Source organism: Sciurus carolinensis, chromosome 11, assembly GCF_902686445.1.
Source record: "Sciurus carolinensis chromosome 11, mSciCar1.2, whole genome shotgun sequence".
Taxonomy (NCBI): Eukaryota; Metazoa; Chordata; class Mammalia; order Rodentia; family Sciuridae; genus Sciurus; species Sciurus carolinensis.
In genome coordinates, this window is record NC_062223.1 from 75861803 (window position 1) to 75884570 (window position 22768).

Genomic DNA, 22768 nt, shown 5'->3' on the forward strand with positions numbered 1-22768 from the left:
ATCTTCAATCAAATATCCTGTATTCATTGGAATAACCAACCAAATTCATTCATTCATTCATTCATTCACTTTCTTTAACAAATCAACCCTCATTCAACCAGTAAAGCAATAAGTAGTTGTTTAATCCTTATTCATTCAACTAATTATTGCAAATATCAAAGTTCAGGGCTGGAAGAGACCTCAAAGGCCTACTTCAACCACTTCGAACTTGTAGGAATTCTCTTCAATACAGCCTTGCCAGATGGAGAACACTATCTTCAAAGGTTGCCTAGAGCTAGGTGTGGTGGTACACACCTGTAATCCCAGAGACTCAGAAGCCTGAGGCAGGAGAATCGTAAGTTCGAGGCCAGCCTCAACAGTTTAATGGGACACTAAGTCACTTAGGAGACCCTGTTTCAAAATAAAAAATAAAAAGTCTGGGGTTGTAGCTCAGTGGTAGAGTGCTTTCCTAGCATGTGTGAGGCACTGGATTCAGTTCTCAGCACTGTGTATAAATAAGTAAATAAAATAAAGGTTCATCAACAACTAAAAATATTTAAAAATAAAAAAATAAAAAATAAAAAGGGTGGAATGAAGCTCAGTGGTAAAACACCTCTGGCCTCTGGGTTCAACCTCCACTAACAAAAAAAAGGGGGGGAAAAAAGTTGCCTAGAACAGCTCTGATTGTGAGAAAAATATTTCTAAAACCAATCTGAAGCCTGCCTTGTAGTAACTCATATCTGATTCTGGTGCTGCCTTCCAGGTCACTGGAACAGTACAGTTTCTATGTAAGAAGAGCCTGTCAGCAAGTAAAGATAGAGATTATGCCATCTGTGGCCTCCTCTCTCCTTCACCTGTCCCTGTAGTTGATGTTCCCTTGACCTAGTCTCTCTTTCCTCCAGTCAGGTAAGCCCCACTCAATCCAGGGCTCTCTCCTGGTTTGGGATTTGGAAAAGTCCACATTCCAAGTATGATGCAGTAAGCGGACAGTGGCCTCCATTTCTTAACAGACCAAGCCCCTGAGTGTTGGTCACACCTGCCATTTTGCCAGAGGGGTTTCCCTTCAGCCTGTTCCTCAGGCCCCACCTCCCCTTGCGATAATTGAGTGCCTTGAGGGGAACTGGTCCATGGACTTGCTGGAGACTTCAGTGATAGCCTGACCCAAAAAGTTCTAACCAAACTGGGGCATCAGGAATTAGGCAGCCCAGCCATTTATTCCTCAGAGGAATTTGAACCTAAGATCTGAGGAAGAAACTGAGCCACTGGAAGCAGGAGATGAGGTAAGTCTCAGAAAAAGTAATAGATGTCCTAATCAGTACAGGCCATGAGAAGGCAGAGGCTGGGCTGGGACAAGGGAGGAAATGACCCACTGCTTCAGTAGGGCTGTGGAAGCAAATAACAGAATAAACTGAACAATTTAAACAGAAAAACAATTTGTTAAATAGATGGGCTTTTTTTTTTTTTTCCCTCCAGGACTGGGAAATTGAACCCAGGGCCCCAGGCATTCCAGGCGAGCACTATACTATTGAGCTACTCCCACAGCTTCATACAGGATTTTTGATGGGAAGTTCAATTCTAAGCTGAATCTGAGTTTTAATCATTACCCTAACTACAGGGGCAAGCATGCATCTTCCTTCTCCTCTCTGACAAAGTGCCCGGGCAGGCTGATCCAGACCAAACAAAGATGGTCTTGCAATATTACCTCAAAGCTGAAGGGAGGTTCTGGCTGTGAGGTCAGCCTTCTGGCCTGACCGAGAATGCATTTTGCAGAAGCTGTACCATTTAGGATTCTTTTGACTGCAAATCATGGAAATTCATCTCTCATGTGTTAAGCAAATCATACAAACAAAACCCAGAAACATAAAAGCGGGGGGGTGAAATTGGCTCACATAAATGTGAAACCCAGGAGTAGGATTGCTTCAGGAATGGCTAGATCCAAGCACACAAGTTGAGTCACCAAGAATCTGTCTCCATTTCATGACTTTGCTTTCCTCTGGGTTGGTTTCTCTCTCAGGTTACTCTCCCCATGAGGTAGCAAGATGACTCCCAAGAGTTCCCTCCTCCACCCCCACTTCTTTTTTTTTAGTATGGGGTATTGAACCCAAGGCCTCATGCATGCTGATCCATGTACTACTACTGAGCTACAGCCCCAGTCCTTTTCATTTTTATTTTGAGATAGGGTCTCATGAAGTAGCTCAGGCTGGTCTCAAACTTCTTATCCTCTTGCCTCAGCCTCCCTGAGTCCCTGGAATTAGACACATTTTGTCATCTCACCAGGCTAAAAGTTCTATCTTAACATCATCAGTCTTCCTGGAAAGAGTTTACCTTCCCAATAGCTCTGGGGAAAGTACCAGGGCTGTGTCTCATGAGATTGACTGAGTTATTTCCCCAACTTGAGTTGAGAGGATGGGGTCAGTCATACAGGAACTTCTTGAACCAAGAGTAAAGGCAGGGCAGACTTCCAAAGAAAGCCTGGGTGCTGACAGCAGAAACAAGAATTGTGAAATAGCAGTTAAAAAACAACAACGACAAAAAAAAACATACATCTTAGTGAGTTCAGAAGACTGATGTCAAAAAATCCCAAACTTCCTTATGTGATCCGAGGTTGGAAACTGATGTTTAATCCAGTCTAAGAGGATAAATGATATATTAAGAAACTAGAGTGTTTTCGGGAAAAGGCAAAGCAGACTGGGGCAGATACCTCTGGCTGATTTGGGTCCCCACTCCCTCCCCCTTTGGCTTTAGCTGCGGAGACAGGATTTCCTGGAGCTGGAACTGGCTCTGTGGGGCTGGCTACCAGACAAGCACTGAGCCCTCTGGTCAAGGCCACATGCTACCAGAAAGGAAGATATTTGCAGGAGTACAGCCCAGGGACAGAAAAGGAGAGTACTGAATTGGGGTTAGGGTTTCCCACCTAAATATTACAGGATGGTGGTTGAAGAGGGAGTGAAGTGGGAAAAATTAAGGGATTGTAGGTAGTAGGAATCAAACGTGGATTCGTGATCATGGTATCTCCTCTGCCAGGTAAGTATTCAAACATGGATTCGAAAGCCAGAAATCAATGCTTCCATCCCTGTACAGGAATGAAGAAAGTTGGGGCTGGGATTGTGGTTCAGTGGTAGAGTGCTTGCCTGGCATGTGTGAGGCACTGGGTTCAATTCTCAGCATCACATATAAATAAACAAATAAAATAAAGGTTCATTGACAACTATTTAAAAAAAAAAAAAAAAAAGAAAGAGAAAAGTTGCTTAAAGGAGCACCTGTGATATGAGGCCAAGATTCATATACCTTAGAGATTCCAGGAGGGAGAAAAGCACTCTCCTCATACATTAAGATGGAAGAGATCTGTGCTGTGAGCCATGAGTGATAGGACAAGATGTGACTGACAGCAGTGTGGAGACTCTGTCCCAGCCAGAGTACAACTGACAGGGAACCCTTATAGAAAAAATTCAGAATTCCATGGAAACTGGATTCCCTATGCTGAGTATCTTCCATACTCTGCCTTCCACCCTGCCCCAGGAAGCTAACCTTATAGACTCTTAAGCTTCTAGCTTCAGGTTGGGTTTGGCCAGTGGAAATGTTACCTAACCAGGCCTGTTCTGCCCACCACGCGGTAGGCCAACCAATGAAAATATGAGTTTTGCAAAGGAAAGAGTGTATTCATGAGGTGGTCAAATGTGAAGAGGTGGGATCCCCAAATCTCAGATTCACCTCCCCAAGGATAGGGATTAGGGATATGTATGAGATAAAGAAAGAGGGTGGTTGAGGCATGCAGAAAGGTGACTGGAGGTAAGGAAAAGTGGAGTAAAGCCTGAGAACACCTTTAATCCCAACTACTCAGGAGGCTGAGTTAGGAGAATCTCAAATTTGAGGCCTGCTTGGGCAATGTAGAGAGACCCTGTCTCAACAATTAATCAATCAATCAAGTGAAGTAATTGGTGATGTGGGCATATGTAATCAAACTTCATGGCTTTTGGTAGGATGCATGTTCAGAAAATTACAGTGTTAATGTGTTCTGATGGTGTTTTCTGGCCCTCTGATATCAAAAGGTTACCCATCAGACACCTACACAAGCCCAAGTGAAGGGTGGGTGGTTTCAACCAGTTTGAGCTACTTCTAAATTCCTGAAAAACAACTTAGGCAATCATTACCATCATGACCCATATGTAAGAGGTGTTATCTATAGTAAAGCTAGTAGGAGTATTAATCAACTAGGTGAACTCTGAAATTGGTTATAAAAGCAAGCGAAGCTGGAGGGCTTATTTGGGTTTCAGAAAGACATACCTACAGCACAGGGTGATGGCACATCTATAATCCTAGAGACTTGGGAGGCTGTGGCAGGAGGATTTTGGCCCTAAGCAATTTAGTGAGATCCTGTCTCAAAATAAAGAAAAATTTTAAAAGGGCTGGAGATGTGACTCAGTCATTAAGGGCCCCTGGGTTCAATCCCTGGTACCAAAAAATAAAAAAGGGCTAAGAATAGAGATCAGGGATAGGAACAGAGATCAGGAGAGGGAAGTGATGAGGTCAGAGTATTTATTCATTCTCTTGGCCCTCTTCTTGTGGCAACACCTTGGGCTCACTCTGTCCCTCAACTAAACATCACTGGTTCTCTCAAAGATTCTACATCAATCTTTCTCACTCGATTGTGATAACTGTTCTCTCCCCTTGTCTAGGGCCTAGAGTTGGTATCAGTTTTGCTACTATAAACTCTAGGTACTTGGAAGATCCCCTACATTTTGTAAATAGTCCCTTTATAAACAAAACCACTTTCCATTTTCATTTGTTTTTGTTGGGACCCTGAAAGATACTGTCCTTAAAATCCTCCCTGTTGGTTAAGGTAATTTGGGAGGAGCAAGCCAGGAGCTGGGCAGACCTCAGAGAATAAAAGCAAGCAGCAGAGTTGGCATGAGGATAGTACCAACTGGGAAGCCAGAGGAGATACAGATAGGAGTGGGGACAGCCAGAAGGCCAACAAATGACTAAAACTTCTTTGGAGTCAACCTGAAGCCCTGAACTTACTCTCATTTCCCTCCCCCGTGGGTACTGGGGATTGAATCCAGGAGCACTGAGCCACATCCCCAGCCCTTTTCATTTTTTATTTTGAGACAGGATCTTACTAAGTTGCTGAGGGTCTTGCTAAGTTGCTGATGCTGGCCACAAGCTTGTGATCCTCCTGCTCAGCCTCCTCAGTGACTAGGATTACAGGTGTGTGCCACGGCACTGAGCATGGATTTATTCTCCTGATGGTACCTCACAGGTCTGCAGACATGCTGGTCAGATGAAGGGCAAACTAAAAGAACTCCAAGGACTCATGAGTTTGACTCATTCAGGTAGGGGGTTTTCATCGGGAACAGAAAGGCTAATCTTGAGACAGAGGCACCTCTAAAGATCACTCAGTAAATGCATCACTTTTCCCTTTACAGGAGATTGGGAGAAGCTCATTGCTGAGGCAGACAGGGCCTGCCTAGTGTTGGAAGGATCAAAGGTATGGAGACCTGACTTGTCTCCAAGGGTCAAGGAGGAGAGAAAAAGAGGAATCTAGACTCAAAAATTCCACCAGCCTCCCTCCAAGTCTTTTAATGCTAATGCTTCCACATTTCAACCAACAGTGGCTAGAATTCTCTTCCTCACCAAAATCAAGTTAGCGGGGATATTGGGGGAGTGGAAGCATCCAAGAAACCCCTTGAAGAGACTGGGAGACGTACCTGCAAGAAGGGGAGAAGGGCTTCTGCCAGTGGACGCTCACTGAACTAGAACCCCACAGGCTTGTCTTGGTACTCTGCTGGAATAAAGCAAGGAGAGAAATCTGGCTGTGGGCAGGGCAAGTTTGAGGATGTTTGTGGACCAGAGAGTTCTGAAGGTAGGAGGCTCCACTGAGAGGCCTATGTCAAAAGCTTGTTAGAACCAGGGTATGTGGCCTGGGAGAAAAGTGAAGACATCCTTTCCACTCCCCATGGCCCCATGTGAACTAGCATAGAGCTTAAAGGAGAGGCAGGAACCAGAGCTAGCAGCCACAGGACCACATAGTTGGAAACTACCTTACACTAATACTTGGAAGAGGGGTTAGAGGTCAGACAGATGGCAGGACAAAAGGACAGGCTGCCTGTTATCTGTGGGAGTACTTGGCAACAGGACGTAAGGCAATGTAGAGGTAAACAGCCCCCCAAGAACAACACATATCACCTGTGGAGACAGTCATATCACATTGGCCAAGGGCAGACAGAAACAGCCAGCCAGGGACCCTTGTCCGCCAGAGTGAAGTCAGCCAGCAGCAGACTTAGCAAGCTAAGTTTCTTTCCCACTCCCTTCAGGAGTCAGTGATCAAAAAGAGCAGTCCACCATTGGCATACCCAGCTCCATGCCCATACCACACCCCTAGAGTCACCCTTCTAGCTTAGACTGGGCAGAAGGGCTGCTATGGCAGGAGACTGAAATTTTAAACTGTACTGGTTCTAAGTTTTAATAATCTAATAAGACTAGGAAGTTACATAAATTCTACCTATTATGTTAAAAAAAAAAAGGAAAGAGTAAAGGCAGTGACTAAGGAGGAAAAAATAAAAACAAAAGAAGCATCTGTGTCTACCTCAACAGGCTGAAAGTCCTTGACAACCAGATACAACAAGAACACAGCCACAGTCTCCCAGCAACCCCAGCCGGAGGGCCATCTGTGAACCCGAATGCCTGAGTCTGAGATTCACTCTGATTGGACCATTTTGGGTCACAAGATCACTCCTGAGCCAATCACTGTGGCGGAAGGGGCGGGATGAACTGATTGTTCAAGATTAGGTTTTTGTTGTTGTTGTTGTTGTCCCTGGAGTTGGCTTTCCTGGAACCACAGCGTTCCCAAAAGAAATGTGGAACCTAAGGGTAGAGGAAATGGGATGAATGTGTCTATGGGGATTTACCCCATTCACTCATTTGAAAGCACAAAGTTCTTCCCAGGAAGAAAGTGGAACTAAAACTAAAATTTCAGGTATTTTGTAATTCCCGGGGTAGTAGTCATTAATGTTAAATGGTGGGTCTAGAGTTGGGGGGCAGAATTAAATACTTCTTCAGTAAGAAAGGGGTGCCAACCCAGGAGCAATGGCGCATGCCTGTAATCCCAGCAATTGGAATTTGAGGTTCACAAATTGAGGGCCAGTCTCAGCAATTTAGTGAGGCCCTAAGCAATTTACACTGATAAAGCACCCCTGGGTTAAGTCCTCAGTACAAAAAAAAAAAAAAAAAAAAAAAAAAAAAAAAAAAAAAAAAAAAAAAGCCAAGGACAATGAGGGGATGGGAGAGATTCCCTAACGGGACCTCCACGGGCTTGAAGGCTGAATGAGGCATCAAGATACTGGAAGAGGCCAGGCACGGTGGCACACCCCTGTATACCCAGCTGCTCGGGAGGCCGAAGCAGAAGGATCGCGAGTTCAAAGCCAGCCTCAGCAACTTAGAGAGGCCCTAAGTAACTCAGGGAGATCCTGTCTTTAAATAAAATATAAAAAAGGGCTGGGATGTGGTTCAGTGCTTAAGTGCCCCTGAGTTCAAACCCGGTACCAAAAACTAAACAGCAACAACAGAAATAAAAAGCAAAACAAAACAAAAACCCCAGGGAGAATTGTCTAAGCAGCTTTGAGAGAAAAACCTGTCTGATGGGGATTTTCTGAAGAGAAATTGTGAAAGTGAAAATAAAGACACACAAATACACAGCCCTCTCCTCTACTGCCTACATGAAAACATCACTTAAAAAGTCAATTTAAGGAGTTGTAGCTCAGTGGCAGAGCACTTGCCTAGCACGTGTGAGGCACTGAGTTTGATCCGCAGCAGCACCTCATAGAAATAAATAAAGTGAAAGTTAAAAAAAAAAAAAAAGTCAGTTTAAGCCAGTCGTGGTGGTACAGGCCTGTAATTCCAGTGACCCAGGAGACTGAGGCAGGAGGATCACAAGTTCGAGACCAGTCTCAGCAATTTAACAGCAAGGTCCCAACCAACTTAGTGAGACTGGGTCTCAAAATAAAAATAATAAAATAAAAGAACTGGGTATATGGTTCAGTAGTTAATTGCCCCTGGGTTAAATAAAGTTAATTTAGCTAGGAGCCTGAAGCTAGAGGATTGCAAGTTCAAGACCAGCCTGAGCCTTTAGCAAGACCCTGTCTCAAAATAAAATTTGAGAAAGGGCTTAGGGATGTAGCTGAAAGGTAGAGCATTTACCTAGCATGGGAGAGGCACATCAATTTCTCCTGTCACAGACCAGGGTGGGGAGACATGAGGACTAAGCATGAGGTGGTACCTTGGATTGGATCCTGGAACAGAAAGAGGACATTACTGGAAAAATGGGTGAAATCCAATTAAAGTGTGGTTTAGTTACTGGTAATATACCATCAAAAGTTTCTTAGTTGTGACAAGGGTACCACAGAAATGTAAAAGGTTGACAATAAGGGTGTCTGGGCAGGGCTGGTATTTGCTGTTCTATCTTTGCAACTTTTATATAAATCTAAAATTATTTTGAAATAGTCTTTTTTTTTTTTTTTTTTTTTTTTTTTTTTTTTTAATTGAGTCAGTTTCTCCCTGTGACTGGTGGTGCAGATTCAACTTTCCCTATGTGGAGGAGCATTGCATCTGGGATAGTATGTTTAAATAAACACCTATGTACCTCTGATTGACCTGGTGACCCTAGCATGGTGCAGGGGCAGTGGAAAGAGCCAAGTCTCGACTCTTAACTCCTTTAGAAACCTATACTGTGGGGGTGAGTGGATGTGATGGTCTGTGATGCACTTAGCAGGAGCCTGGCACCCAACAGGAGAGAGAGATAATTGGTCTTCATCCTGTCTGTAGCTCGATACATCATCATGTGCCCTCTTTCTCCTTTGGGACTCCAAACCCCCACACCATTCCTCCCCATGACTGAACAGTGAGAGAGTAGTTCATCTGCTTAGGGAAACTTTTCTGTAAGTCTAAGAACTCCAGCACTGAGGCTGTGCCTTACCACCTGATGTGTGTGCTGACAACTGAGATGACTCTATTCTGGGCTCTGGAATAACTCATTTCATTTAATTTTTACAGCAACCTGGAAGGATAGAGACCACAGTCCCTACTTTACAGGTGGGGAAATTGGGTTTGCAGAAACTGGGATTTGCTTTCTGTCAAAGCAGACTTCTGAGACAGATATGAATAGCACCAATAATTCTGGGACTAGGAGGGCTGATAAACAGAAAAAACGGAGTACTAGGGAACTTGGAGGGGAAAGGTCACTTTGATGTTCCACAGTCAGTGCACTTTGGAGACAGGAGAGTCTCCAGGGAGAAGGAGATAAAGAGAATATCCTAAAAGGAGGAAATAGTAAGAGGCTTGGCACTAAAATGGAAAACCTAGAAATCCAGCAGTTCACAGACGTCCATCTGGGTGGGCTGGGGACCAGAATCCATGCAGAGTGGTTTGGAACCAGAAACAAAAGAATCAGGGATTGGTAGGGCTCTTTCCATCCCACTCCACAGGGCCCTACTTCCCCTGGGGATCTGTCCCTGGGCTAACATTATCATTCCATCATTGGAGCCAAGGACTGCCCACTCTAAAGCCTCTTTGTTTCTGTTGGAAGGAGGTCCCTTCCTAGGGCCCTCAAGGGTCAGTGCTGGGAAGATTCAAAATAGGGCACAGATTGGAGAAACTTTCAAGCACTGTATCTGTTTTGTGCCAAGTCCTAAAAATGGGCCCTGGACCTCAGGATGACTCATTGCTTTCTCCCTAAGAGCACTTGCACAGGGGAGCATACTGACTACAATGGTCGATGTGGTCAGATGGTCCACAAGGAACAGGGCCCAGGACTGGGGGTGCCCAGAGAAGGCCCCAGACTCTAGAGGACTCATTGCCAGACCTCCTGAGCCTGTCCCTGGAAGACAGGGCAGCCACCATGGTCTATAGTCCCAGTGGGAAGAAGAACCCTGAGTTCTACCTCTGGCTGCCTCTTGAGGAGGAGACTTAGACCCAGGCTAGGTCAGGGCCCTGCCAGAGGTCCAGCAGAGTGAATGGGCAAGCCCCATGGCGATGTTGTTCAGGGGCCTGGCATGAGGCCCTCTCACTGTGCAGGTGAACTCTGTAACCCACTTATTGAGTATGACAATGTGAACCTCCCATCTGGTAGCTGAGCAAGACCAGACCAACCCAGCAGGGCCTTCTTGTTATCTTATGTGCTAGACACTTCAAGAGCTCTGGCTACTTCTCCAAGGGCATGCACTGTGTTAGAGTCCTCTGGGCCTCTCCTTTAGCCTGCAGAATTTCAAGGAGAGGGAAGTCTCAGAAGTGGGGAGGATGCAGGTAGTATGCTTGTGGTGTGAGCCATAACTCAGAAACCTTTCCTCTGACAGTGTTCTCTTTCTCCCTCCCATCCTCTTTCTCTTTCTCCCTCCATCCCTTTCTTCCTTTCTTTCCTTCTTATTTGTGCTGAAGATTGTACCCAGGGGTTCCTGCCTGCTCGGCAAGTGCCCTATCACTGAAGGACATTTTCAGCACCCATTTTTATTTCCAATACTGGGAATTGGACATAGGATTACTCTACCACTAAGTTACACCCAACTCTTTTTTCTTTTCTTTTTTTCATTCTGGTATAGGGGATTGAATCTGAGACAGGAGGATCTGCGTATTTCTTTGTCTCATTTGAAGGATGAGATCTGTGGACATGAAGGGTGAGAGCTAAGTAACAGGATTTATTCAAGTAATAGAAAGAAAGGAAGCGGAGCTCCTGCAGAGGGAGGGATTCCAACAAAGGTTGCACAGGGTGGCTGTTGACTGGGGTTTTATATCAGGTTAGAGGAGAGTTTTAGGCGCCCTTGAAGACCTTAGGGATTTTAAATAAGTGGGCCTTTGAGTTCCACACCCCTGTCCAATCAGGATGTTGATCACTTGCCATTTTGCCTCAGGGACTGGCTTGGGCTTCTGGTGCATACCTTTAGACTCCAATGGTCAGGAGCTGTCTACTCCATTTATAAACTCCTGAGCAGGGAACCTTAACCCAGTCTGCCCTAATACGTATTTGTCTCCTGCTCTCAAAACCACGGCCTTGCACATGCTAAGACAAGTGATCTACCACAGGTCTATAAACCCAGAACTTTAAAAATGTTTATTTATTCATTTAGTGGTACCCAGGGGTGCTTTACCACTGAGCTACATCCCCAGTCCTTTTTATTTTTTATTTTGAGACAGGGTCTGACTCAGTTGCCCAGGCTGGGCTTGAACGTGGGATCCCAGTGTCTCAGTCTTCCAAGTAGCTGGGATTACAGGCATGTGCCATAGAACCCACAGCATCCAATCCATTATACAGATGGGAAAACTGAGGGAAAAGGGGCATGTCCTAGGTCACCCATTGTGTCTGGGGCAGGGTTCAGCCTCCAAGGAGGGTCCTGCTTTCCTGGACAGACCATTTTTTAGGCATATTCAGGCAAGTCAAATCCAGCCAGAAAGCACCTTATCTTGTGACTGGGGAGAGGGAGGTGCCCCTAGGAAGACCATCTGCCCTTGCCTTATTTCTCCAATAATGAAGAGAACATCAGAAAGGGGCAGGGACTTGCCAGAGGTCTTATAACCAAAGAGCAACAAAACCCACCCATCAGATCCAAGTATCCCGACCTCAAGCCCAGGACTTCTCACTGCACCAATATTTCCTAAGGAGAGCAAAGAGCAGGAAGAAAGGAAGTCACATTTACTGTGGCTCCTATTGTGCAATAGGTCCTTGACACACAGTGTTTCCAACCCCCACAACAGCCTCGGAGGCAGATGTTTTTGCCCATGTTTAATAAATTAGAGAACAGAGGTTCAGAGAGGCAAAGCATTTTACCCGAGGCCATGTAGCTAGTAGACTGCGGAGAAACTCAAGCCCAGGCCTCTCCACTACTAAAGGCTGTGCCCTTGTCCTTCCCCAGGCTGGGTTGGGTTTGGGCCCCAAGGCTGACAATGCACTGGTGTGGAAGAGGAGGAAGCCAGGGACAAATTCTAGGCACTGCTATTCAGTTGTACCTGGAACAAGGATCAACAGGAGTGACATTTGAACAGTAGGGCCACACCTGCCACTTATAAGCTTTCTAAAAAAAAAAAAAAAACTAAATAAATAAATAAAAAAATACACACCCAGCAATAAAGTCATAGGGAACAAATGACCAATGGCAAGGCTCCGGGCTTGCTGAGATACTCACCACCAGGTGGTTTCAGCCCCAGGGCCCCATTGGCCTCAGAACCTCAGATCTTAGACCGAGTTAGGACCTTAGACTCTCACTGTCTTAACATAGGGGGCCTCCAGGATTCTTAGAGGAATTCTCTTCGCAGACTTCCCAGCTGGGCTGCCCAGCCCTGCACTCATTGCCCAGCTCTAGAAGCAGCCCCTGCTGCCTGGAACTGCCTTTCTCACTCTGAGTGGAGACCAGGCTCTGCTGACATCCCCGTAGTTTCCATTGGGGCCCAAAGTCAGCTGCCCCTGTGCCCCTGGAACAGCCCTGTTGAGCTGGCCGGTAATGACTCTCCCTGATCTCTCTGGGTCTGACACTACCTGGGCAGAGACTACAGTGCTGTAGTCATTCCCAAAAAATAAGCACAGAGCTCCAGAGAGGAACCAGTTGGTCACTTCCACATTCTAGGCCTTCTGCTTCTGCTAATGCAGCCAGACATAAAATCTCCCTTTGTACTGACCATGTCTCATGATATTCCCATCATCTGAGACCCAACCTTTTTTTCTGTTCTTTTTTTTCATTTGACTCAAGCGCAGGGTCTTGTATTTCTTTGTAAATGTCCACCTTGTACCATATTAGCCATTCATGGTGGTGCAGTGCTTTACAGACCACATACAGCCCTTTCGTGTGCGTCATCTCTTTTCATGCTTGGGATTTGCTGCATCTCACAGAGATGGCTAATATCAAGTGTCCCCTGTGGAACCTGGCAATGACAGGCATCCCAGGAACAACTGCTGAGATGACCATGAGCATTAGATGGGCAGGACCCCTGCCTCAAGGAGTGATTAACACAAGGCCAAGGGAGCCCAGAGAAAGGGAACTTAGTGCAGCCCACGGGGTGTCCACAAGGGCTTTCTGAGAGCTGCCCCAGAGTGGTTTAGAGCTTGGGCAGGGCTCTCAGAGCAAGTGGGACTAGAGCCCACAGGAGGCACAGAGGCTGCTGGCGGTCTGTCAGGCCTGGTTTGGGTGGAGTCCTTCCTGAAGCAGAGGGTGGATCCCAGGTTTTTGAAGGTCTCCACAGGGTCTGGGTCCTCTCAAGTATTACCAGCCCTCCTTCCCTCCTATTGACAGAGGAGATGGGCATCTAAGGACTAGAACACAGGTCCCCCAAATGAACTCCCAGCCAGGGTCTTCCAGAACCAGGTGGACCTCAATCTGTCCTGAGCTCCCTGAGGTGGCTTCAGGGACAGTCCCCTGGGACTCCTGTCTGGTGGAGTGATGGACCTTCAAGTTTTATGTGAGGTTATTTAGGCAAGGGATTCCAGGAAGGCTAATGGTGGAAATTCAGGCACTGGCAACAAGCCTGTAGAGCATCACCCTGGGGCTAGACTGTGGACCCACCTCATCTCCTGTCTCTGGGCCCTGGGACAGGTTGTTCAGAAGCTGGGTCTGACTGAAAACCAGAAAACAGGACCCACCCCAGTGCAGGGGCTGGGTCTGTGGGTGACTCCAAGTTAAATCTCCACACAAGGGTCCATTGTGGTCTCTCCGCCTGGCCCTGGGCTCTGCCAGCCCTTCCGGCTCCCGGAAAATGTTTCCCTTCTGGCAACTCCTGGAGCAGTCTGTCCTTGGCCAAGAAGCTGACTGGCCCCACACCCAGGCCTCACCCACCCAGTGAGGATCCTGGGCTCCTGGCAGCTTGCGTCCAGCCCTCATTTCACGCTCAGGGTCCCTGAGGCTCAGGGGAGTAGGCACAGGCCAGAGCAGTACCCCAGGACCAGAATTAGGAGCGGAACTCAGCACGCTGGCTTTCACTGACTACAGGAGGCAGCCGGGTTTGCACTCAGTGAGGGGAAGGGCCGTCCCATCATACAGTCCTTTGTGCCTGTTTGGAAGAAATGACTAGTGCTTAGGTGGCTGCTTGCCTAACCCAGGCCTCTCAGGAGAGAGATCTAGCCCCCTTTTCGGTATAGTGTTGTGAGAGTCACTCTTCTTTCTGCATGTGGGCACTGAGGGTCCTCACTGTTGATCCAGTCCTGACATCTTCAGCCTCGGGCATGGACACATTGGATGGGGCGAGGAGAAGCAGCCTTGGAATCTGGGGTTTCAACAGTTCCACATCATGTTCACTTGCCAGGCTGTAGGGCATCAGAAGCTTGAGGACAGCGGGGGATCGGGTTCAGGGCTTTCCAACTTTTACCTGGGTGGACAGCGCCACCTAGGCCCAATCGATGGGACTTGAATTCCACTGGGGATTCCACCTTCATTCTAGTCTCGGGTGGGTTCTCTAAAGGTGCCTGCTGAGCCAGGCCCTTGGAATAAAGAAGGGATTCTGTCTGCAGGAAAGACAGGAAAGGAGAAGGCCCACAGAGGGTGCCCACCCATGGTAAGAAGGCTGCGACAGCAGAAAGTCCGGGCAGAGGAGGGTCCCTGAGCACCATCGGGCTGAAAAAGAGGAACTACCATTGTTATAACTCTCATTGACTGTCTTCTAGGCCAGGTCCTCTGCAGGCCCGGAGACCCTGGCTTTTTGGCTTTTTTTTTTTTTTTTTTTTTTTTTTCTTTTTCTTGGTACTGGGGATTTAATGCAAGGGAGTTTTACCACTGAGTCACATCCCCAGCCCTTTTTACTTATTATTTTGAGACAGGGTCTTGCTAAGTTGAGGCTAGCCTCTAATTTGTGATCCTCCTGAGTTGATGGAATTACAGGCATGTAACACAACTCAATTATTGTTTGATGGGGGAAGACTAGGGTGGAGGCAGGAGCCCAGAGCCAGGGATGTGAGGTTGGACCTTAGAAATTGAGGCAATTTGCCTGTGAACAGCGAACACTCCAGGCTCGGGGAACAGCCTGTGCAAAGGCATGGAAGAGTGAATTTATGAGTTTAAGCTTAAGAGTGACAGGAGTGGAAAAGAGGGGGAAGGAAGAGGAAGTGCCACCATATAAGGTCAGAAAAGTCACAGCCCTAGGTACCTGGGCCAATACAACTTCCCTGCATTCCCTCCTCCATACCCACCTGCTTTGATCCTCCATGTCCTGGCAGAAAAAGAGCCCTGCCTCAAACTCCAACCCCATCTCCTCTGGGTCTGGCTCCCCTGTAGGGGCTTCTGATTCCTGGGAGCCTACCTCTTCCTAAGTCAGAGGCTAGGTCGGTCTGCCCAAGCAATTCTGTAATCTCCCAAGCCTCAGGGATTCCAGGTACAGTCCTTGGACCTGAACAACTGCTTGGAGAAGTATCTCTAAGCAGTTATTTAACTCTGGTCTCAGGTTCGTCAGTTACAAACTGGGAATGTTAATACGGCCTGCCTCTTGGGGATGTGGCAAAGATTCAGTGAGAGGAGAAAATGCATGAAAAGTCACTCACTAGTGTCTTGTCAGCATGGATTAATGCCAGATGTGTTAGTCAGCTTTTCATCACTGTGACAAAATACCTGAGACAAAAAAGTTAAAAGGAGGAAGGGTTTACTTTGGCCTACAGTTCCAGAGGTTTCAGAGTTTCAGTTTTTTTTTGAACCTGTGGTGAGGCACAACATGGTGTGATAAAGTAAAGCTTCTCACCTCATGGCAGACAGAAGAGAGAGAGAGAGAGAGAGAGAGAGAGAGAGAGAGAGAGAGAGAGAGAGATTATTAAGGTCTCATTATTGCCTTCAAGAGCATGCCTCCAGTGATCTCACTTCCTTCCCCAAATCTTTTTATTTAGTTTTCTTTGATTGGTTTGGTTTGGAACTGGGGATTGAATCCAGTGTTGCTCTACCACTGAGCTACATCCTCAGCCCTCTTTATTTATTTATTTTGAGACAGGGTCTTGCTAAAAGTTTCTGGGCTGTCCTTGAACTTGTGATCCTCCTGCCTCAACCTGCCAAGTCTCTGGGATTACAGGTGTGCTGTACCACACTGGCTAAATCCTGCCTCTTAAAGATTCCACCAGATTCCAGTAGCACCATAGATTGGCAAACAAGCCTTGGGCATATGGGCCTTTGGGAGGATGTTTTTAAGATCCAAATCATAATACCAGGTAAGGGCTTCTCCCCCTTGCCCATCCCCTTGGACATGGTCCTTCTGGGAGTACTGAGGCCTCCCAATCTTGGCCCATTCTGCCCACCTCAAGCATCGGGTGTCTTTCTACCTTTCCTGAGCTATTGTATGCCCAGCAGGTGATTTATTTCAAGCTTCCCTCATATATTTATTTATTTACTTAGAAACGGAATCAAACCAAGGGCCTTACAAATGCTAGAAAAGCATTTATCACTGAGGCACATCCCTGCCCTTTTTAATTTTATTTTGAGACAGGGCCTCACTAAGTTGCTGAGACTGGTCTTGAATTTGCAATCCTGCTGCCTCAGCCTCCCCAGTAGCTGAGATTATCAGTGTGTACCATCATGCTTCCATCCCTTTGATTTTTAAAAAATGTCCAAATACAAAGAAAAAAGTACACAACGAGCAAATGAGCTCCTGTATATTCCCCTGGACTCAACAATTTATATTTTGCCCTATTTACTTTTAAGTACATTTTCTCTTTTTAAAATATCTGAACCACTTGATTGCCATCTCTTTTGGGACCCAGGATTGAACCCAAGGGTACTTAATCACTGAGCCACATCCCCAGTCTTTTCTTTTTTTGGAACAGGGTCTCACTAAGTTGCTTAGCGCCTCACTATACTGCTGAGGCTGACCTTGAACTAGCCATCCTCCTGCCTCAGCCTCCCAAGTTGCTGGGATTACAAGCAGGCACCACCAAGCTTGGCTGAACCACTTGAAAATACATTACAGATATCCTGACACTTAATGAACCTCCCTTGGCATGCAACCCCTAAGACTTTTCTTACATAATCGTAGTCACGATCCCAGGAAAAGCAATAATATTTCCATACTATAATATCTAGTCCCTAGTCATATTTCTCAAAATGCATTTTACAGCTAATTTTTGGAAGGTGAGAGAGGAACAGGATTCAATCAATGTTCATTCATTGCATTTGGTTGTTAATATCTTTGTTCTTCCTTTTTTTTTTTTTTTTTTTTTTTGTGGGGATTGAACCCAGGGCTTTGTGCTTGCAAGACAAGCACTCTATCAACTGAGCTATATCCCCAGCCCAGTATCTTTGTTCTTTTATTTTACATTTATTTATTGTGCTGATGATCAAACCAAGGGCCTTGGGCATGCTAGGTAAGCACTTTACCACTGAACTGCATTCCCATTCCTTCTTTGTTCTTTTAAGATCTAAAACAGTTGCTCAATTCTTCTCCAATCAAATTGACATTCTTTTACATTGATATTTTTCTGTGTTCACTGAAAAAAAGTTGTAAACATAGGAAAAAATGACAGAAAAAAAACCTGTAATCCCAATCTGTTGAGCTTCCCTTTGTTGGCATTTTGGTATGCAGCCAACCCTCTGTTGTTATGGGGCGCAACTTAAGAACAGACCGATCACCACTGAGAAGTCCAAATTTGAAAGTCTTTATTAAGCTGACCAGCTGACTGTCTCACACAATGCCCCCAAAAATGGCTATTGGGAGAACAGCCCCGACCGTAGGGTTGTAGGGATTCTTATACCAAAACTCACATTAATCATAAGTGTCTGTTGCTATGATTCGAAATTACAAACTAACATCATGAGATCATCAACAGAGGGGGACGTGGGTCAAAATGACCCTTACCTAGGTACAAACAAAAGAATGGTTACTAACATCCACACAATCACCGTTCACATGGTACATTGTTTAGGAGCAATAGGAATCAAAAGAGAGCAATTTTTCATTATATAAGAATTGCCATTTGGTATTGCTAAACATGTCATGCTTGGCAACCGATGATGGCTACAGAGGCGGGGTGTTCCCATGGGAGAAACTTATTTCCTACACAACATGGAGTCTCAGAGCAAAATGGAGTCTGTTTAGTCATTTCCCTTAGAGTCTGGCCTATAACATTCTCATGGAGCCAGATCTGTCAGCCCATCACCCTGTATCTGTGGGTTTTTCCTCCAGAGTCATCCAACTCCCATAAAAAATTTTTTTTTAATTTGCATTTGTTCTGAACATGTACAGACTTGTTTCTTGTCATTATTCCCTAAACAATACAGTATAACAGCTATTTACATAGAATTTACATTGCATTAAGCATTATAAGTAATCTAGAGATGATTTAAATTATACAGGGGGATGTGCATAGGCTATATGCAAATACCATGCCAATTAGTATAAGGGACTTAAGCAACCAAGGATTTCTGTATCTGTGGGAGTCCTGGAATTAGTCTCCCAGGTATACTGAAGGACTACTGCATTTTCTTCCAGTCATTTATTTAAACAATCTGAATAAATAATGCTTTTTAAAAATAATTGATCTAGGGCTGAGAGCGATGCCACATCTGTAATCCCTGAGACTAGGAGGCTGAAGCAGGAGGATCAAAAGCTCTGGTCAGCCTCAGCAATTTAACAAGACCCTTTCTCAAAATAAAATAATAAAAAGAACTGGGGATGTGGCTCAGTGGTAGAGATAATTTAGCAAGTATATTAAAGTTCAATTTATAACTGCAGCCACTCATTGCTTCTCTGTATATATAGTTATACTTCATCAGTAATGTGATGGTCATGTCACTCCAGTGAGGAAAAAAGTCTTCCATGGTAAACTAGCATCACAGGAAAGTTTTATTTATGGTAGATATCCATTTTTATGGTGTACATACCTTCATTATAGCTAGTTTCAAGTTACCAATCCCACCAGCAATGTATGAATGTTCCTTTTTTCCTTGCCAATACCTATTGTTGCTTTGGTCCTGAGGTGAGGCAGAACATCATGGTGGAAGGGTGTGGAAGACCAAAGCTGTTCACGTCATGGCAGCCGGAGAGCGAGAAGAAAGGACCAGGGATAAGATATAGTCCCCAAGAGCACACCCACAAGGACCTACTCTTTCAGTTTCTACTACTTCCCAGTAATCCATTTAGATTATTAATTCATCAATGGATTAATCAACTAATGCAGAACCATATTGATTCAATCACTCCCCAAAACCCCATCTCTGGCCATTGCTACTTTGGTGATCAAGCCTTCAACATATGAGCCTTTGGGGGACACTCCAGATCCAAATCATAACACTGACTTTTTAAAAAACTATGACTATCCACATGGGTATGAAGTGGTTTCTATTGTGGTTTTGACTTGCATTCACCAGATGACTAATTATATCAAGCATCTTTTCATGTGTTTATTGTCCATTTGCATATCTTCTTCAGAAAATGTCTAATCAGATCTTTTAGCCATTTAAAAATTGGGTTGTTGTCCTTTTATTATTTGAATTTTAGTAGTTCTTTATATGTTTTATTTTATTTTTATTTTTGGTACCAAAGATTGAACCCAGGGGCATTCAACCACTGAGCCACACACATAGTCCATTTTTAATTTTTTATTTTGAGATGGGGTCTCACTAAATTGCTTAGGGCCTCACTAAATTACTGAGGCTGTTTTTGAACTTGATATCCCCCTACCTCAACCTCCTGAGTCACTGGGATTACAGGTGTGTGCTACCATGCCCGGCTATTTATTTTACTTATTTATTCATCTATTTGTTTATTTATTTATTTGGGTACAAAGGATAGAACTGAGGGGCATTCAACCACTGAGCCACATCCCCAGCCCTTTTTTATTTTTTTATTTTGAGCCAGGGTCTCACTAAGTTGGTTAGGGCCTTGCTAAATTGCTGAGGCTGGTCTTAAACCTGTAATCCTCCTGCCTCTGCTTCCTGAGGTGCTGGGATTATAGATATATGACACCATGCCCTGCTCTTTATATATTTTAGATACGAGTCCTTTAGATAAATGACTTCTAAATATTTTCCTCTTCTGTGGGTTGTCTTTTCATGTTCGTGATGATATTCTTTGAAGCACAATTTTTTTTTATATTGATAAAGTCCAGTTTATCTCTTTTTTCTTTTGTTTATTGTGCTTTTGGTGTCCCAAGAATCCATTGCCAAAACCAACATCATGAAGATTTACCCCTGTTTCCATCTTCTTCTTTCTTCCTCCTCTTCTTCTTCCTCTTCCTTTTTCAGTACTCGGGATTGAACCCAAGCCACTCTCCCACTGAGCTACATCCCCAACCCTTTTTATTTTGTATTTTTGAAATGGGATCTTGCTAAATTGCCCAGGCTAGCCTGGAACTTGTAATCTTCCTCCACCTCCTGAGTAGCTGGAATTATAAGCATGTGTCACCACACCCAGTTTCTTTCTTTTTTCTTATTTATTTATGTATTTTTATTTTTTGGTGGTACTAAGGATTGGAACCTAGGACTTTGCTAGGCAAGTGCTCTACCACTGAGCTTCAGCCCCAGCCCCGGGCCTCTTTAATTTCTTCTAATCTTGAATGCCTTTTTGTCTTTCATAGTACTAACAACTTTAAAGAGTTCAGGTTAGTTGTTTTGAAGAACGTTTCTTAATTTGGATTTGCATGATTGTTTCTTCTTGATTAGATTCAAATTAAATATTGTTGGTAGGAAAACTATGTAAGTTAATGCAGTAGTTTGATTAATAAAGCTAATCCTAAACCTCATAGAAGCAAAGCCCAGTTTTGCAAGACAGTATATAATTTAGCATTTGATTATTTTGACTAATCTGTTGCAGTCCTTCTGCCTTGGCCTTCCCAGTAGCTGGGATTTACAGACATGTGACACCACACCCAGCCTCTTCTCAGAGTTTTATAGCTTTAACTCTTAAATTCGGTTCTTTGATCCATTTTGAGTTTTTTTTTTTTTTTTTTTTTTTTTTTTTTTTTTTTTTTTTGTTAATATGGCATGAGGGAAGAGTCCAGCTGCATTATTGTGCACATGATTGACAATTGTCCTTGCAACAGGGAGCAGAGAGGATGAGAACTACTGATCTCTGTCCTTCCCAGGGAGATGCCATAGCCTTTGACTGGGAGCTGGGAGCAGAAGAATCCTGTGTTCCAGCTGGAGTGGAGTTTCCATCATGCCGAGCTGGTGGGCTAGGGCACAGAAGTGAACTGTGGCTCAAATACTGCAGACACTGTTCTTACTGAGAATTTGCAGATTTTCCTGAATATTTGCTACATGTCCTTAGGACAATTTCAAGGGAACATACATCCACATAGATATATATTTATATATGTATAAATTTTAAAGTTACAGTTGTTCTACTTAGAAGAAGGTCTGGTGGGTTTGCAGAGCTCCTCACACTACCATTCCAGAAATTGTCTAACAGTTCATCCCTTTTTACCAGGTAGTATTCTGCTGTGTGTTACTGCCATTTGTTTATTCACCCATTAATGGACTTTTGAGTTATTTCCCATCTGAAGCCACTACAAATAACATTTGTGTACAAGTATTTGCTCAGACATATGCTCTGATTTATCTTGAGGTATTCCATACCTAGAAGTGGAATATGGTAGGTTTGTGTTTAACTTTTTAAACATCTCCTAAACTGTTTTTTGAAGTGGTTGTATCACTTTACATTCACACTAGCAGTATATGTGATTTCTAGTTGCTCTGTATCCTCACCAACACTGGAAATGGTAAGTCTTTTTAACTTTAGCCACTCTGGTAGATAGGTAGTGGTATTGCATTGAGGTTTTAATTTTCATTTCCCTAATAGCTAATGATGTGCTTTTCATATGCCCATTTTCTATCCATATATCTTCTTGGTGAAATATCTGTTTAACTCTTATGCTCACTTTTTTATTGAGTGATTTGTTTCTTATTATTGAATTTTAATAATTTTTGAGGGGGATACAAATTCTTTTATAGATGTGTGAACTGCAATACTTTCCCCCCATTGATAGCTTGTTTTTCCCTTATAACCATGTCTTTCAAAGGGCACTATTTGCTAATTTTGATAAGGTTAAATTTATCCATATCTTTCATTTATAGGTCATGTTTCTGATATTTTATCTATGAAATATTTGCCTAACTCCAAGTCACAAAAATTTTATTTCCTTTTTCTTTGGGGGTGGGTGGGTATCGGAGATTGAACTCAGGGGCACTTGACCACTGAGCCACAGCCTCAGCCCTTTTGCATATTTTATTTAGTCAGGGTCTCACTGAGTTGCTTAGTGCCTCACTTTTGCTGAGATTGGCTTTGAACTCACGATCCTCCTGTCTCAGCCTCCCGAGCTGCTGGGATTATAGGCATGTGCCACCACACTGGGTGCCCCCTTTTTTTTCTTGTCTTTTTTTCTCCTTTCCTTCCTTCCTTTGTACTAGGGAATGAAACTATGGGTGCTCTAACTGCACTACAATCCTAGCACTCCCACTTTGTTTTGAGTTGGGGTCTTGCTAACTTGTGGAGGCTGGCCTGAGATGCTCCTGCCTTGGCCTTCTGAGTCACTGGGATTATAGGCATGCACTACTGCACCCAGCACAAAAATTTATTTCTTTGTCTGGTGTTCCCTATTTCCAATTTAATTTGCATTGTATGCATGATTTTATATCTTGCTTCCCTCCAAAAACAAAAAAGTCTCTAAAAATTTCAAATCTATGGAAAAGCTAACTGTACCAGAACACTACATGCCCTTTGCCTTCATACATCAAATGTTAACATTTTGCCATATTTGTTTTATCTCCTTGGAAACTTTTTCCTAAGAAACATTTGACAGAAAATTGTAAGATTTTGTAAGGTGGTCTAAGCAATTTGATCTTTTGCAAGGTCT

General features: G+C 44.3%; 1 pseudogene; it reads left to right on the top strand.

The window, feature by feature from the left end:
* The first annotated feature begins 2984 nt into the window (after nt 1–2984).
* The window catches only part of LOC124959590 (translationally-controlled tumor protein-like), a 48220-nt pseudogene continuing 28436 nt past the window's right edge, over nt 2985–22768 (top strand).